Genomic DNA, 8190 nt, shown 5'->3' on the forward strand with positions numbered 1-8190 from the left:
GTCCGTCAGTGTATTTCCAGAAGAGATTAGCATTTGAATAGGTAAACTGAGGAAGGAAGATCCTCCTCCCCAAGGGGGTGGGGTCCTTCAATGCTTCGATGGTGCAGATACAACAAAGAGGCAGAAGAAGGTGAATTTGTGCCCTTTTCCGGGGCCGGCTCATCCGTCTGCTCCAACCTTGGACATGAGAACTCCAGGTTCTAGGCCTTTTTGGACTCAGGCTGAATTTGCAGCACCAGAGTCCCTGGTTTCTGGCTTGCAGATGGTATATCATGGGAATTCTTTTTTTTTTTTTTTTTTTTTTTTTTGAGGGAAAAAGAGAAAAAGAAGGGGAAAAAAAGAAAAAGAGGGAAAAAGGAATATTACTTCATTCCTAAAATGGGTTTCAATAATGGCCGATCAATATTTTGAGTGTTTAAAGTGGTTAATGCATATTTTATGTGTTTAAAATGGAGACCTCTATTGTGTTTATTTGTTCTGGCTCTGAGTTCAAGTCCTGGATATCGTTATCAATTTGTTGTCTCGTTGAATCTAAATCTCATTATGTGTCTTATGTATCTGGGTGTTAAGATCTCTTATTGTTGCATTAATCCTTTTACCCTTGCATCCTTGTAGCTTTGAAATCTATTTTATTAAGTGTGAAAATTGCAACTCCTGCTTTTTATTTATTTATTTTTGCTCTCCATTTGGTTGGTACGTTTTTTTTTTCCAACCCTTTATTTTGAGTCTATGTGTATCTTTGGATATACCGTTAGATTTTGTCTGTATCTTTTGATTGGGAGATTTGGTCGATTTAAATTTAGGGTTGCTGCCATTTGATATTAACTGGCTATTTTGTCCTTTCGTTGATAAAAAATCTTCTTTATGTTAATGCTCTTTACTTTTTGGTGTATTTTTAGAAAGGGTCATACTGGTTGTTCCTTTCTGTGTATAATGCTTCTTTTAGAAGTTCTTGTAAAGCAGGCCTGGTGGTAATAAAATCTCTGAGTACTTGCTTGTTTCTAAAAGATTTTATTTTTCCTTCAGTTGTAAAGCTTAAATTGGCAGGATATGAAATTCTGGGCTGAAAGTTCTGTTGATTAAGTATATTGAATATTAGCCCCCACTCTCTTCTAGCTTGTAGGGTTTCCGTTGAGAGATCTGCTGTAAGCCTAATAGGCTTACCTTTATGGGTAACTTGATCTTTCTCTCTGGCTGCCCTTAATATTTTCTCCTTCGTTTCAATCTTGGTGAATCTAACGATTATGTGCCTTGGGGTTGGTCTTCTTGAGGAATATCTTTGTGGTGTTCTCTGTATTGCCTGGGGTTGAATAGTGTCCTACTTTGCTAAATTAGGAAAATTTTCCTGGATAATGTCCTGGAGAGTATTTTCCAGCTTGAATTCATTCTCTCCATCACATTCAGGTACACCAATCAAGCGTATATTTGGTCTTTTCACATAGTCCCATATTGCTTGGAGACTTTGCTCATTCCTTTTTATCCTTTTTTCTCTATTCTTGTCTTGTCGTTTTGTTTCATTAAGTTGATCTTCAACCTCTGATACCCTTTCTTCTGCTTGATGCATTCGGCTGTTTAAGCTTGTACATATTTCACTAAGTTCTCGTGTTGTATTTTTCAACTCCATAAGTTCATTTGTATTCCTCTCTATATTGTCTATTCTTTTCAACATTTCGTTTAACCTTTTTTCCAAGTTCTTAGTTTCTTTACATTGGGTTAGAACAAGTTCCTTTAACTCCCAGAAGTTTCTTATCATCCACCTTTTAAAGCCTATTTCAGATAATGGATCACAGTCCTTTTCCATCAGGGCTTGTTCCGTTACTGATGAGTCCTTTTCCATCAGGGCTTGTTCCGTTGCTGATGGGTTCTGATTTTGAGTATACTCGGCCTTCTTAGACTGTTTTTTTCCCTTCATTGTAGATGACCCACCTTTCTAATTAGGTTTCTGAGTCGACGTCCGACTTATTGATTCCCAGTGTTGGGATCCGAGCAACCCACTGTGGCAGCCTAAATAGCAGCAATAAGACTGATGATGCTCTTCTGCCCGGGAATCTCTGGTCTGGCTTCCCTCTTGAGTCCGCAACAAGCAGCTCTGACTTCCTGGAGCTCCAAACTCCCGTCAGTAGGGGAAGCGGTCCCGTTGGCTCTGCATGAAGAGCTGCTGCACTGAGACGCGGGCAAAACTGCTGCTGCGGCCACAAGAGTCACGCTGGCGACCCGTGGGGCTCCTCCACTGGGAATCGGCTAATCGGTGAGTGACGAAAATTCATCTAAAAGTGTGGCGTCGTCTCGTTCTCTGAGCTTTCACTGGGAGCTACAATCCTGAGCTGTTAGTGGTCGGCCATCTTGGATCTTGAGTCTATCATGGGAATTCTTACCCTCTATCATCACATTTTCCAACTCCCATAATAAACTCTCTCTCTCTCTCTCTCTCTCTCTCTCTCTCTCTCTCTCTCTCTCTTGCTCGCTCTCGCTCTCTCTCTCTCTCTCTCTCTCTCTGTCTCTTTCTCTCACTCCCCCCCTACCTCTCTCTCATATATGCTTGAAAGGTAACAGACAAGATATCCTGTCCATTCGGTTACCAGGGAGAACCTCACCTAATGCACCTCCCCAGAGGAGCCCCTGCCCTGAGCAGCACACCTGGATTCAGAACGACTGTGGGGAATCTCGGCTCACCCCTGCTCCTCTCTTGGGGCTCTCTCCAAGATCCAAAGATAATGGCCAGGCATGGTGGCTCATGCCTGTCATCCCAACACTTTGGGAGGCCACAGTGGGTGGATCACTTGAGCTCAGGGGTTTGAGACCAGACTGGCTAACACGGTGAAACCCCGTCTCTATTGAAAATACAAAAACTAGCTGGGCGTGGTGGGGCATGCCTGTAATCCCAGCTTCCCAGTAGATACTCAGAAGGCTGAGGCACAAGAATCACTTGACACTGGGAGGTGGAAGTTGCAGTAAGCTGAGATCATGCCACTGCACTCCAGCCAGGGCAACAGAGAGAGACTCTGTCGAAAGAAGGAAAGAAAAGGAAAGAAAGAAGGAAGGCAGGGTAAGTACCAAAGCAGAGGGAGAAGGCAAGCTGTCTGCTCAAGAGGTTGTGTTTTCTCATCTTGGAAATGGTTTCAACCTGGGGATGGCCACATGGAAAAGTCCCCCTGGGAGGAGGATTGTGGGCAGCAGTGTGGCCTCAGGACGTTTCCCTGTGACTGTTTCCCATGTCCTCTCACGTCCTGGCTGGTCCGCAGGGGCTGCTGTTCCTCCCATACTGGGGACCTTCCATTCTCAGCAGCCCCAGGGGGTACAGAAGTGACTCTAACTGTCCACAGTGAGCACCTCCTGCATGCCAGTCCCATCCCATCATGACCTGGGCACCCTCCACTGCACATGAGCAGACCAAGGCCATGTCCCCCAAAGGGGAGCAGGTCTAAGTCCAAGTCGAGGTCTGGGGAGTCAAGGACAGCTTCTGAAAAGAGAAGGGAGTGGCCAGCTTTCATTGAGGCCAGCAGCAAGGCCAACTGGGACATGTCAGTGAGGAAGAGCAAGATAGGAGGAAGGTGCCTCAGGAAGAGGAGGCAGTGGGAGACGCCCACACTTCTCTTCTCGCCCAGCTGTGTCCCTGAATAGGGGAAGGGGCTCAGAGCTAACTCCTGTGGGAAAGCAGCAGCCCAGAGACGGGCAGACACAGCAAAGGAGCCAAGCAAATGGGAGCAGCCCCTGGAGAGTGGGCTCAGGAGGCCTCGAGTCCGGCAGTGGAGAAGGTGCAAATGCCAAGGGATGTTGGCTCTGTGCATCCAAAACCCCTCCCATGGGAGCCCCTCAGAGGTGCCGTCATGCAGAAAAGACAGGCAGGAAAAACCTCCACACAGGCTGGAGTGCGAGGTCAGGGAGGTAAGAAAGACTTGGGATGGCACAAAAGAGGAATGAGTGAGTGAGGAGAGGAATGAGTGAGTGGGGAGAGAAATGAGTGAGTGGGGAGCGGAACGAGTGAGTGGGGAGGGGGACGCGTGAGTGGGGGAGGGGGACGAGTGAATGGGGAGGGACGAGTGAGTGGGGAGAGGAATTAGTGAGCTGCCTCCTTCTCTTCTCTCTGTTCCCAGACCCCAATCGCCCTCATGACCCAGCTCCCTGAACCCCATTTCTACCTCTCAGGAAATGCATTCACCCCTGAGATCCCAGACCGTCCAGCTGCCACACTCACTAGGCCCTGGTGTCGCCAAAACCAGTTCAGTTCTGGGGACTGTGGGAAACACTGGAGGCGGTGGCAGTTGTCATAGAAGGTGTAGGTCCAGGTCAGGACATGGGCCAGCAGCCAGGAGACCCCGACCAGCAGCAGGAGCAGCCAGGGGGACGCTGCCACCGGCCCGAGGCCCAGCCAGGACAGGCTCAGCTGCGACATCCTTCAGGGCAGACAGGATGGAGGGTGAGGTCCTGGGGCCCAGGGAAGAGTCAAGGGAGCTCAGGGGACAGTGGAGAGGGGCAGGGAGGGGCAGTGCTGGAGGTAGAGCAGGGAGGGCTCTGAGACGGGTAAACAAGAGCTGAGATCTAAAGTCCAGAAACCAGCAGCCAAGTGGCCTCCAGTTACACAGAAAGGGAAAGAGGGAGAGAGGCTGGTTAGAATCCAGAAAGGCCCAGCCTGAATCACTGGGAGGTTGCCAGTGGTCTGGTCTCCCAGGTCAGCAGCTTGGAGCCACCCAGCCTTGGGCAATGCCCCTCCCCATCCCAGGCCAGGACCCTCCAGTCCTGCCACCCCCAGCATGGCACCTTCTGTCAGGAGCAGCTTGTCCTGCACAACCTCCTCTCCCCCTCTGCTGGGAGGTCTTTGCCCCTGATGTAGGGGCAAAGGCTGTGGGAGGCTGAGCTGGGCTGCCAGCCAATCCCCATGGCCTGGGTGTATCTTCTGTGGTCTGGGTAACTGGTCAAACCTGGCATGGGTGTGTCTTCTGTGCCTGCACAGCCAGCCAAAACCTGGCATTGGGCCAGCTGGATGCAAAGGAACCAGCTCAGGGTGACGCAGCACAGGCTCCAGATCCTCAGGTCTCAGCAGCTCACACCTGGGCGGGAGGGATCTTGAGGTGCAGTCAAAGGTGACTCAGCCCCAAAGTGTACAGCCACCCTGCCCTTCTAAGACCAGCACATGAACTTGAGAGTTCAGGTGGCAGGTGAGCTGGGCCAGGCCAACCCTTGTCCCAGATCATCTCCTGAGCTCCCCTCCACATGTGGGTCAGGAATTCGCCATGTCGTTTCTCGCTGCAGACTTGGGAGATTCAGAGGCAGAAGCTTCTGGCCTCTGCCTTCATGGCCTAGCAGGAGTTCAAGTCCTGCCTGCAGGCAGCCCAGGGCCTGGGTCAAGACATGACAGACAGGGGCAGAAACGAAGTATCTAACTGTGCTGGGGATGACCAGGGAAGATTTTAGAGATAAAGAGCCCCACTGGAGGGGAAAACCTGGAGGCTGGGCTCAGTGCAGGAGAACAGAGATAGGGGTGGGAGGTAAGGCTGAGAGGGGCCATGAACGATGGGGCCAGGGAGGGGAGGGCAGGGCCAGGGGCCCTGAGTGGAGTCCTTGTTCTGCCCTGTCCTTGCTCAGACTGTGGGCGGTGAGCCCTTCCTGGACTCAGGCTTCCCATGTGGGAAATGGGATGTTGGATGAGGCCTTAGAGGTGGACACAGGAGGGATCGCAGGAGAATGGGACTTAGATGGGGACAGATGAAGGATTTGAGGAGGGAGCCTGAAAAACAGGGAGCAAGGGGAAGGGGCTGGCAGCCAGCACTTTAGCTGCTGCGTGTCAGTCTCTGCTCTTTGCAAAAGACCATATGCAGAGTACTTTTACTGTGTGCTGGGCTCCACATAAAGCACACGTACCATGTGCTGGTACTCTGTGTACATGTTGTGTACCATGTGCCAGGTGCTCCATGTAAAGTGTGCCCACTGTGTGCTGGACACTCTACAGAAAATCTTGCTTCTGTGTTCTCGGTCCTCTACATAAAGTGAAATTTGTGCAGACTAACTTATGTAAAGTGTACCTACTCTGCGCCTGCTGCTCTACAAGCACACCTACTATGTGTCAGATGCTGTACACAGAGCATGTTTACTGTGTGCCTGGTGATCTATGTAAAGTGCACCTACTGTGTGCCAAGGGCTCCACACAAAGTGTACCCACTGTGGGTGCTGGGTAATCTTCATAAACTGTGACTCCATGTGTCCAGTACTCTACATAAGGCACCTACTGTGTGCCAGATGCTCTAAGTAAAGCATTCTTTCCATGTGTCAAATGCTCTACATAAACTTACTTGGTGCAAAGTTCTTACAAAGAATACCTACTGTATGCAAGGCACTCTCCACAAAGCACTCCTACTGTGTGGCGGGGGCTCTAGATGAAGGCATGCCCACTGTGTCCCCTACTCTAGGTCAGGTGCACCTTCTCGTGTCAGATGCTCGCCTGCATCACCATGCCCAAAGCCTTCCCACCAGTCTCCCCTCATTTCTCTAGGCCAGAGCTGTGGGATTGTTGGAGAGACCCGAGTGATGGCGTCCAGAGGAGGGAGGGCGTCCATTGAACACAAGAGCAAACTGAGTCATGGAGGGCAGGCCTCTAGCCCAAGTTGCAGAGCTCACCGAAGCCAGGTTTGCGAGACCCTCAAGCCCAGACCTTTTTCTTCTGCCATGCTGTTCTGCACCCATTCATTAGGGTCAATGACAAATTGACACAGGGACATTTACAATGGAGGAATCTCAGGCAATGTGGTGGCCCAGAGGGGAAATATCTGGAGGCCACTGGATCAGCACCTGGCTCCTCCTTCCACACCCAGGACGCTCCTCCCAACAGACCCAGGGCTCCCCTCCTGGCCCTCCCTGTATCCTGTCCAGAATTGCCCTGTTGGGTGGACTTGGAAGGGAGGGTTCTCGAAGGATGGGGCTCCTAGCAGAACTGCTGAGCAGGACGGTGGGGAAGACAGTACTCCTGACACTGGCTGGGTATTGGAGAGCCCCCAGACCTCCACTACTGCCAGCTCAATCAGCCAGGAGATTCAGGAAGCTGGCCCTACAGCCTCAGTGGGGTGGGGTGCATCCCCCAGAGTCCCTACCCCTCTGCAAGGACAGACCTCACCTGCTGGCAGTTCTATTAGGCTCAGGGAGAAAAACCAGAATTTGATGAACCAGGCAGGGTCCTAGGGACACAGAAGAAAGTGTCCCCAGTGGCTAGAGGGGCTCAGCTCACTGCAGACCTCCTGTGTGCCTGGGATGGGCAGGCAGCCTAGAGCAGGAATGGTGGCCACCACCGTTTGCCAGCAAGAGTCATGGAACCTGCTTTAAGTCTTTTAAGTATGTTAACCACCTTGTTTTTCATTTTACAAATGAAACATTAAGCCTGGAACGTATTTAAGTGACCAGTCACAGTTGCACAGCTGGTGGAGCCAGGCTGGTTACCCAGACCGCCCAGCCAGCCTCACATTGTGCCCCCTCACCACCAGGCTGTGCGCCTTCACGTCTGTAAATGGGCGTTTTGGCAACACCCATCTCACATGGTTGTCACAATACTTAAAACAGACAATCCATGCAAAATTCACAAGGTGGAGTAAGGGCTCAGCAAGGGCAACTCACTTCTCCTGCTGTTGCTGCGGTCACTGTGTAAGCAGGATATGGAGTCTGACCTGGATCCCAAAGGAGGCAGAGGCATGGCCTTGCACTGTCTGGGAGAAGGGCCCTAAAGGTCCAGCCTGTCCTCACCACCTGCTCTCTTTGGCTGTGGATAATGGCTCAGGGAGAAACCTCACGCTCTCCATGAGGGAGACTTGGCCTGAATGTGAAGTTTTCGGTGAGGAAAAACAGGAAAGCTTAAACTCCTGCCAGGTGCAGAGACAGACTCACAGGTGAATTTTGGGGGAGGACATCAGCTGTTCTGGGGCTGAGAACTGGACAACCCATGGAGCCCAGCCTCCCATCCAATGAAGAGGTGAACTCTGCACAGCCCAGCCACTGCGTCCCTGACAGTCTCTGCTCGAATGCCCCCCAGCATGGAGAGCTCAGCACACGCATACATACACACACACACACACACACACACAACCACACACCCTATTCCTTTACAGAATATTAGAAGGTAGATACTCTATGGCAATGGGCCCCGTACTTAACCAGTCATAAAATTGATGAGGAGGAGGATTGTTTAAAATACATCTTTATATGCACACA

This window comes from Callithrix jacchus, chromosome 22, assembly GCF_049354715.1.
Source record: "Callithrix jacchus isolate 240 chromosome 22, calJac240_pri, whole genome shotgun sequence".
Taxonomy (NCBI): domain Eukaryota; kingdom Metazoa; phylum Chordata; class Mammalia; order Primates; family Cebidae; genus Callithrix; species Callithrix jacchus.